This window comes from Otolemur garnettii, unplaced genomic scaffold, assembly GCF_000181295.1.
Source record: "Otolemur garnettii isolate 467f Iridium unplaced genomic scaffold, OtoGar3 scaffold00085, whole genome shotgun sequence".
In the NCBI taxonomy this organism is placed as follows: domain Eukaryota; kingdom Metazoa; phylum Chordata; class Mammalia; order Primates; family Galagidae; genus Otolemur; species Otolemur garnettii.
In genome coordinates, this window is record NW_003852480.1 from 8,062,113 (window position 1) to 8,072,759 (window position 10,647).

The following is a 10,647-nucleotide window of genomic DNA, read 5'->3' on the forward strand; positions in this document are numbered from 1 at the left end:
CATCCCAGCACTATCTCAGTATTCGTTCCTGCATTGATCCAGGGGATACTGACAAAGGTGTGCAGAAAAGTGTGTGATATTCATGTGAATGAGCAATAAATGAAATATTTACAGCTCAGAAAACACTCCTGGGAGTAGTTATTAGAGATGGGAATACAATGCAGCCTAAAGACAAACTGAATTTAGAGTCAGAGTTAGATCGAAAACCTCTCTCTGCTACTTAAGAGATTCCTGTCTACAACAAACTCTGTCTCCTCCCTGACCTCATGCTTCATCTGTAACACAAGCACACTGAATATAATCATTGTGGGGAGACATGGAATATTCAGTGTTTTGAACTATAAAATGTCTTTTCAAATCACTAGTTATTCTTCAAGACACACTTCCCACTGGGCCAGGATCTAGTCATAGCATCTTTCTTAATATTATGCTTAAGAAAGCCTCTATTATTTTTTATTATTCTTAAGTAGAACAAATTATAAATTTTATTAGCCACCCTTTGTATGGATGCATTCTAAATACTCCATTACTTTTTAAATTCCATATTTGTATTAGGAATATATAGTCATGCATTGGTTAATGATGAAGATACGCATGGAGAAATGCATCATTGGGCAGTTCCTATGCCTTCCTGACATAGAACCTGCAGCCCCAAGGCCAGATGTGTCCCTGCAGATCCCCGCATGCAGCCCCTTGACCAATCCAAACTTCCTGTATTAAACAGATTCATTCTGTCAAACTTGGATTCAGCCCAAAGGTGAACTCAAGGATCCAGAAGGCCATGTGTGGCCCCACGGCCACGGCCACAAGTTCCCCACCCCTGGGTACTCCTAGGTTACAAATCTGTACATCATGTTACTATTCTCAATACTATAGATAGCTGTAACACAGTGGTATTTGTGTATATAAACATATCCAAACATAGAAAAGGTACAGTAAAAATATGGTATTATAATTTCATGGGATCACCCTCAAGTATGCAATACATTGTTGATCAAAGATCATTATGAAGTGTATGACTATATATCAGAATTGTACTATTACAATCTGAATTTAGAATTCTGATGTGAATATTGAAATTAGAAAATGTTTTATCTAAAGATCCACTAAATATCCATATCAAAACAAAACCTTTGGATTTAATTTTTATATACGACTTTAAAGATAAGAAATACAACATGATACAACATGAATATCTGCATTCTAACATTGACAGCTAGGACTCTCTCCTTTGTTCCTTACAAAACCCCAACTGACAGGTACGCTTTCATCACAACTCAGCTTACAGCACAACTTCTCCATGAAACTTTAAAAGATTCAGTCAAAGTAAAGAATTTTAAAGATCTGAAAGCAAGACAGACCACACAATTAAAAGATGTGAAGTCTCAGATTCAATAAAAGTAAAATCAGCTCTGTGCTTTCTACAAAAGATAGAATTGATAAAAGTTGACAACAAGATAAGAATAACATTATGGTATTTGATTGCTGCACTTTGGCTGAAAGGTACACTAAGTGATCATTTAGCTGAAACCACTCACCAATGTAATAGGAAATTTAGGATGGAGAGTAACAATAAGTCCAAAACATAAGTGAAGGTCAATACCAAGAATAAGCCATTGATGATAACCTTCATCTTCATGGTAATTGTTAGACCTTGCAAAACTGAATTTATGTCTTCATAGCTTTATGTAAAAGATAAAAGACAAAACCAGGAGGCTTCCTCTCGAAGAAATCTAGCCCACATATCTAGGCCACCAAATGGCTATAAACACAGCATAAAGATTAATTAGACACACACGTCTTGCTGCTATGAAAGAATCATAATCAGGAGCTATCCCTCATATGGTCTAAATTCCAATGGTGAGTTTTTATTTACAGTGGTCCTCGACACACAGTTCACTCAGGGACCTGACAGAGGAAAACACAGCCTTTGGAGGATGCCAGGTTCATCTCAGCAATCAGAAAATGAAACTCCAGAAAAGATGATCTCATGTTTAAAAAAGACACAGAACACAAAGAGAAATGAAAGGTAAAAAAAGCCAACAAAAACAACTATTAGCAGATCAGACCTATGATGACTTCAGATATTGGAATTATGAGACAGTTATAAACAAAGTATGTTTGGTATGTTTAAAGAGAAAATGAGTAGTATATTTTTGATGTTGCTTCAATTGCCCGGGGGGTCCTCCTCATAAAATTTTTGCCAAGGCCTATTTCTTCAAGAGTTTTCCCTACACTTTCTTCTAATGTTTTTATAGTTTCATGTCTTAAATTTAAGTCTTTAATCCAGTGAGAATCTATCTTAGTTAGTGGTGACAGATGTGGGTCCAGTTTCAGTTTTCTGCAGGTCGCTAGCCAGTTCGTCCAGCACCATTTGTTGAATAGGGAATCTTTTCCCCATTCAATGTTTTTAATTGGCTTATCAAAGATCATATAGCGCTAAGTAGCTGGGTTCAGCTCTTGGTTCTCTATTCTGTTCTATACATCTACCTCTCTGTTTTTGTGCCAGTACCATGAGACACAATGGCTATGTTAGCCAGTTGGATAAGAGTTTTTCAAACTGTATATGGAAGCAACACATTATATCCTACGATAGAATTAATGTACACAATTATGATCTAATAAAAAAAATTTTAAAAAATAAATAAAGAGAAAATGAGGCAAAATAGAAATAAAAAACACAGACAATAATAAATTACCAACCAGATCTGATAAAGAACTAAATAGAATTTACATTTTTAATGTAAAACCTGTCTTTAGAAAAACTATAGAAAGTCATTCTGAACTGAAAGAAATGGTACAGAATGTAACACAGATGGACATGAAGGCGCCAAGCAGGAAAGGCAGGTTGAGTGTCCTGGAGGATGCAGTGAGAATCTGTCTGCTTTCTAGATACCCTTACGAGGCTGAGTCTCATCCGGAAACACATGCAGTCAAACCGAGCTAGTTTGTAAAGAGGTTAAGAATGGTCATATATACGTTTTTGGTCATAGTGAAAGGAAACAACAAGATGTATCCTAGTATCCCAGGGTTAGTAACTAGGAGGAGCACGTCCACCCAGGCCTGGAAAGGACAGGAAGAGGAGTGTGACAGAACCCAGACAGGGCAGCCGTGTGGGCAGGACTGCCCGACAGGAGCTGCGACCTTTGGGAACTGACCCATCAGCCTGTCAAGGAGGGAGCAAAGGCAATAAATGGTCAAAGTCACTCTCCTCCCCCTCCCCCTCCCCCTTGAAACTGCTATTTGCAACTTTTTTATGGAAAGAGGAGATGAGGAAGACTCAAACAAAATATATCCAGAACAGGGTGGTGCCTGTGGCTCAAAGGAATAAGGCTCAGCCCCATATACCAGAGGGGGCGGGTTCATACCCAGCCCCAGCCAAAAACTGCAAAAAAAAAAAAAAAAAAAAAAAAAAATATATATATATATCTCCAGAACAGTAGAAAACTGGGGTTCCAGAAGAAACTAAGACAATAAAACAGAGCCAAAATGTTTAAAGGGATTACGTCTGACAGTTTTCCAAAACAGATAAAAGACCAAATCATTCAATACAAGAGCCTAGGAAATTTAAATAAGGCTAAATAAGAAGAAAACTATATTTGGAAAGTTATGAAGAAAGAGCACAACATACAGTAAAGGAATATAATTCCAAGACAGCTAGACAGGAGAACATCATCATCTTTAAAGGAGCAACAGTTTGATTGACTGCTAACTTCTGAAGAGCAAGAGTAGAGACCAGGAAATGGTGGAACACTATCTTCTATATCCTGCAATAAAAATCAGCTTACAGTCATACAGGATCTGGCAATTAAGTTCGTGAACTCATCCTAGAAAAAGTGCTACATCCCTCATTGCTAAGCAACACTGCAGTCACCTTCAAAGTAGTCCCCTTGGAAGCTATGCATCCACGCCAGTGCCTAGTACCACCCTTCAAAGCAATTTTTCCAGGATCAGTTCATGAATTTAATTATCAGTCATCATACAATGACATGGCTCTGATGGCCATTCCAGAAAAAGAGTTCTAAAATTGCTTTGAAACATGGATGACGTGCTAGCATCGGTGCTTAGCTTTCCAAAGGGAGTGCTTCAAAGGTGACTGTCACAATATTCATCAATGGGGTATGTGGCCCTTTTTATAGGATGAGTTTGCAAACTTAATTGTCTGAACTTGTATATTCAGTGAATATATCATACAGGAATATGAATAAATTAAGAACATTTCAGAAAAAGACAGAGATTTTTGCCATCAGCAGCATTACTCAATCAAATTTGTATAGAATGCACTGCAGGCAAAGAATAAAACGGCACTACATAGAAGGTCCTGGACGCAGGAAGAAATAAAAAGCAAGCCAACGGTTACATATATGGTGATACTTGAGAAAAGGTTTTTTTAAAAAATCATAATAATTTTATAGGAATTGAAAACTAATTTTAAAGTAAAACACAAAAGCAAAGTAGTATACAAGTGAGGTAACAAACTAATTAGAGACAAAATAATTAGAATTTTCCTGAAGTATTTAGAGGGAACGTTGAAATCCTATAGATCCTGAGTAATATTTGGATTAAACGTTTTCATATCAATAGTTTCTAGTGATGCTGAAAGGATAGTAGTATGGTAAATAGTTTTCAAACTATTAGAGGAAAGCACTGGAAAGAAAAGATAACAATCAACAAAAAAATGTCAAGAAGAATGAGAAAATAAAAATATAAAAGAAGAGATAAATTGAAAGTTTCAAAATGCATAGAACAAAACTTATATAATTGCAGGGATAAACAGACAAATTAAGAATTACAGTTGGATGATTTTAATAGTTTCTTTGAATACGTGATGGAACAAATAATCAGAAAGTTAATGGATACTTAAACAACGGTATCAACCAACTTCAATGAATTGACATTTATAGGATATTCCACTAAATAATATCAAAATAAAATATTTTTTTTCAAGAGAACATGGAACATTTACCAAGATAGTCCATATTCTGGGTTACAAAATAATTCTTAAAATAAAAGATTAATCATAATGCAAAGTATAGTCTCAGACTATGAGAAAATAAATTAAAAATCAATAATACCAAGATTTCTGGAAATTACAAGCATTTGGAAACTAAATAAAAGATGATTCATGAGTTAAAGAAAAAGTCCAAAGGAAAATTAGAACATATATATTCAACTGAAAGAAAAAGAAAACAAAATATAACAATTTGGGAGAATCCTGCTAAAGCAGATTTTAGCAAAAATTTTATAGCACCAACACCTAAATTAGAAAATGGAGAAAAAAGATCTCAAATCAAACACTTCAGCTTCCTCTTTAAAAAAAAATAAGAAAAATGAACACAACATAAACATAAAGTAAACAGAATAAGGATATAATAAAATTAAAGGAAAAACAATGAAATAGAAAACAAATTTTAAAACTCAAGAAAATTCATGAATCAAAAGTTAGTACTTTGAAGATATAGGCAGACATCTACTAAGATTGTTCAGAAAAAATGGAAGACATAAATTACCAATATCAGGAATGACAAAATGGCATAACTACATACAGTGCATATATTAAAAAGATAATAAAATAATTTTATGAATATATGAAGACACTGTTATTAAATAATCATTCAAACCCAAGGAATAAAGAGAATTCCAGATAAATTTTATCCATATTCAGAAACTATATGAATGAATTATTTACACAATGTTCACAATTTGATCCCTGAAATAGGTGAGTTGTACAAGTTAAAAAATACATGTGCAAATAATTATTTCACGTATGTGCCATTATGGAGATGTAAGTAAATAGTGTTTCAATGACTCTTTAATTTGGTAGTAACAAACAGAACCTCTGTTGATGGTGAGAACAACCAAACTTTAAATACATGTGAACATGGGTTTGATTCATAACTCCACTAATTTCTATTATCTACAAGTTATTAACCTCACACACAGATAACTCTAACATACTGCTTCTGTAAAATAAAATGAAATATTAGTAATATAAGTGATGAGGTGGCACCTGTGGCTCAGTGAGTAGGACACCAGCCCCAGGGCAGCAGGTGTGAATCCAACTGCAGCCAAACTGCAACAAAAAAAATAGCTGGGTGTTGTGGCAGGCGTCTGTAGTCCCAGCTACTCGAGAGGCTGAGGCAAGAGAATCGCTTGGAGGTTGATGTAAGCTGTGATGCCACAGCACTCTACCGAGGGTGACAAAGTGAGACTCTGTATCTAAAAATAAATAAATAAATAAATAAATAATAATAATATATGTGATGGATAGCCTTATTCTTTATGTAAAATTTCTTTTACTTTAATAAGAAAATAACAGTGGGGTAAATATGACCCTTCCCAATTCCATTTCTCCCTGACCCCCTAACTAGGGAACAGAAGGGAAAACCTTGGCTTCAGATTCATCAACATCAAGGCAGTGTGTAGAAGGCAGGAAATAACCAAAAGAAGAGCACATGTCAGATAGCCCAAGAATTCTGTGAATAAGACAGACAGAATCTACCAGTTTTTCTAGTATAGGTTTATGTTATGGACAGAATATTGGTTTTATTGACTGAATGGTTATGTCATATGTAGAAGCATGTATCCCCAGAGTGACTATATTTTTGGAGACAGGGCCAAATTTATGGCCAATAATTATTACCTCCTTCATTATGGAGGTAATTAAGATGAAATAAGATCATAAGGCAGGGCCCTGGTCTTATAAGATTAGTGTCCTTAGACTGCCACACACACACACCACCCCAGCAGATAGCCTTCTGCAAGATAGGAAGAGAACCCTCACTAGAACTGGACCATGCTGAAACCCTGTATCTTGGAATTCCACACAGTAAGTGAGAAAATAAATTTCTATTGTTTAAGCCATTCAGTCCATGGTATCTTGTTATGGCAGCTTGAGCTAAGATATCCGTATTTTTTATTTTCACTCCATTAAGCAGGTGGTGTCTGACAAATGTAGGCTACATATTAAAGAACCCTTTATAGAACTAAAACCCAAACTGTACGTGAGCTGATAGGCACTGAAGTTTGGATTAACACATTGATTGGCATGGAGGATGCGTGAGTTGGATTTGAGTAGGAATTGCTTCTTTCCTCATCCTTTGAGATTGTTGATTAACCTGGGGAGGTCCTCCCTCTCAATTCCTTCCATTCACTTGCCCATCCTATTCCAATACAGTAAGGATCCAGTGAGTCCCCACAGCCGTGGTGGACTGTGGGGAGTGAAATAGCAGAGAAGTGAAACAACATTCCGGTGCCCCTTTTCCTTCCATGTTAGCTTGAATCTAATATGAAAGCACAGAGGCCGAATATTCTCAGCAAATGACACAGCAACTCATTTTCAAAGAATTTTCAAAATGAATTTTAAAAAGATTACAGAGACCGACAGCCCCAGCTTTTAACAAGACACACTCTCACCAGAACTTGGGATCAGAAATTTAAGTAACGTTATGCCTATCAAAAATCAACCTGGGGATAAAATTCTTTCAGCGTAATCAGTATTCTTGCCTTTGAATTGCTACTTTTGTTTCTTCATGACTTTTCCTCTGGCACCCTTATTTGATGCACAAGATAATAAATATAGAGCCATGTTGAGTAAGCTTGTTCAGTCTAATAAAATTCCACCACACTCTAAATGAAATGTGAAGCTAATTAAAGGCTTTTTATTATTTCCTTACATATATAACCAAGTCATCCAAAAAATATTAGGGTTTTAAAAAGAATTTGTATCTGATGAAGTTTGGCATCCTTTCTTGACAAAAGACTCTTAACAGTTTAAGTATAGATTAAAAAAAAAAAATGCCCCAAGATAATAAAGGCCATTCTGAAAATCCCATCGTTAACATAATCATCAATAAAGAACAACTGAAAGCTTTTCCACTAAATCTGGTATGAGTCAGAAATACCCATCCTCACCACTTCTGTTCAGCATAGTGCTAGAACTACTAGCAAGATCAATCAGACAAGAAAAAGAAATGGAAAACATGCAAGTCAGCACAGAAGTAAAATTCTTCTATTTGCAGATAACATAATCCTTTATCTACATAGGATTATGTAACCCAATGATCACACACACACACACACACACACACACACACTGTTGGAACTAATAAAGGATGCAGTAAAGTTTACCAGGATCAACACACAACAATCATTATGCATAAACAATGATCTACTTGAAAAAGAAATTTTTTTAAAAAACCAATTTATGATTTCATCAAAAGAAATACCAAGGAACAAATTTAACAAAGAAGGAAAAACGTTTTTACACTGAAAACTATAAAACATTGACGAAAGTAATAGAAGAGACAAAGATATCCTTTGTTCATAGATAAGAAGAACTAATATTGTTAAAAGGTCCACACTACCCACAGCAATATACAGACTTAATGCAATTGTCATCAAAACTCCAATGGCATTCTGAATAGAAACAGAAAAATTATCCCTGAATCCACATGGAACCACCACCCTGAAGAGCTAAAGCAATAATGAGAAAGAAAAACAAAATTCAAGGCATTACATTTTCTGATTCCAAATTATACTACTAAGCGATAGTAATCAGAAGTATGATACTGACATAAGAAATCGACTCACAGACCAATGGAGCAGAATAAACAGCCTACGAATGAATTCAAACATACACTGTCAACCAATTTCTGACAACAGCACCAAGATGACCCAATGAGGAAAGGATATTCTCTTCAATAAACAGTTCTGGGATAAACTATATTTGCAAAAGAATATAATTGGATCCTTATCTCACACAATAAACAAAAATAAACTCAGACTTGATAATAGAACTAAATATAAGACAGGGAACCATCAAATTCATAGGAGAGAACATACGAGAAGTCTCCTTGATGTTGGCTATGGTAATGGTATTTTGAATACTATCAAAAGCTCAGGCTATGAAAGCAAAAATAAATAAATGGACTACCTCAAACTATAATCCTTCTGCACAGCAAATAAAACAATCATCAAAATGAAAAGGTAATTTATAAACTGGCAAAAATATTTGCAAATCACATAACTGATAAGGAATTATAGCCAAACGTTATTAATTCCTACAACTCAATAGCAGAAAAACAAATAACACAATTTTAAAAATGGTCAAAGAATCTGAACAGACCTTCCAAAGAAGGCATAAGATATGAAAAAGTGCTTAACATCACTATCAAAGGTAAATGCAAATTAAATCCATTATGAGATACTAATCATCTCACATCTGTGAGGTCAGTTTCTATGAAAAAGACAAACGATAACAAATGTCGGTGAGAATGTGGAGAAAAGGGAACCCTAATACATTGTTGTTGGGGACATAGATGGCTGCAGTTATTATGAAAAATACTATAGAAGTTCCTAGGGAAATTAAAAGTACAACAACCATATGACCCAGCAATCCTTCTGGGCTCAAGACCAAAAGAGATAAAATCTTCACCTCATTGAAGCATTTTTCATAGTAGCCAAGATATGGAAATAGTCTAAATGTCCACTGATGAATGAGTAGGTAAAATGTAAGGTGTGTGCATGCGTGTGTATACACACAGCACGAAATTTTATTTAGCCTTAAAAAGGAGGTCTTGCCATTTGCCACATCACGGATGGACCTAGAGGACATTATGCTAAGGGAAATAAGCCAGATAGAGAAAAACCATTACATCATCTCACTTATATGCGGAATGTATGTGTGTGTGTGTATAAAATGTATTTTATGTATATAATTACAAAAAAATTATAAAATGTGTATAATTTATATGTAAAATACACTTATCTTTGAATAATGCAGGGGTTAGGGACACCAATGCCATATGCAGCTGAAAATATATGTATAACTTTTGACTCCTCTGAAACTTAACTTCCAATAGCCTACGATTGACTGAAAGCCTTACAAATAATATTAATAGATGATTAGCACATATTTTGTGTTATATAGATTTTACAAATAACTCAAGTATACAGAGGTAGAGAATGAAACAGCGGACACCATGGGGTGGGAGGCATGGAAGAAAAGCGTAGGTTAAAGGATAAAATGGAGCAGATACATAGGAATTACAAGTTTGGAGGCAGAATGTACAACATGTGGGTTAAGTCAGTAAAATTATTGGGCAGCACCTGTGGCTCAAAGGAGTAGAGTGCCTGCTCAATATGCCAGAGGTGGCTGGTTCAAACCCAGCCCTGGCCAAAAACTGAAAAAAAAAAAAAAAAATTATCTTTCATTTAGGATTTCTGCTAAATAAGATATTGGCTGCTCCTGTTACAAATGTTTGATATATTAACCCGCTTTACATAATAATGATTATACCATCTATATTGATCCGATAATATTATATTGTAAACCTCAATATACACAAAAAAAGTTTCTTTAAAAAATAATAAATTTTAAAAATCAGCCTGGAGATAGAGTTTTATGAGCTGAATCAGGATTCTCACCCTTGAAGTCCCCTTTTTCTCCTCTTCTTCCCCTCTGGCCCCCTTATTTCATGCACGAGATGATACATAGATAGTCATGGTAGGTGAGCTTGTTCAGTCTAATACAATTCCATCACAGCCTCAAAGAAGTGTGAAGCCAGCTAACGGCTTTTCATCATTTCCTCACTTATATAATCAAGTTATCCAAAAGCATCTTACTTTATTTTTTTTTCATTTTTT

The 10,647-nt window shown here is 35.0% G+C and overlaps 1 protein-coding gene across 1 annotated transcript in view; it reads right to left on the bottom strand.

Annotated features, from left to right (window-relative positions):
• The window catches only part of LOC100944423 (E3 ubiquitin-protein ligase MARCH1), an 851,823-nt gene that overhangs the window by 638,010 nt on the left and 203,166 nt on the right, over positions 1-10,647 (bottom strand). The gene's annotated exons all lie outside the window — the stretch shown is intronic.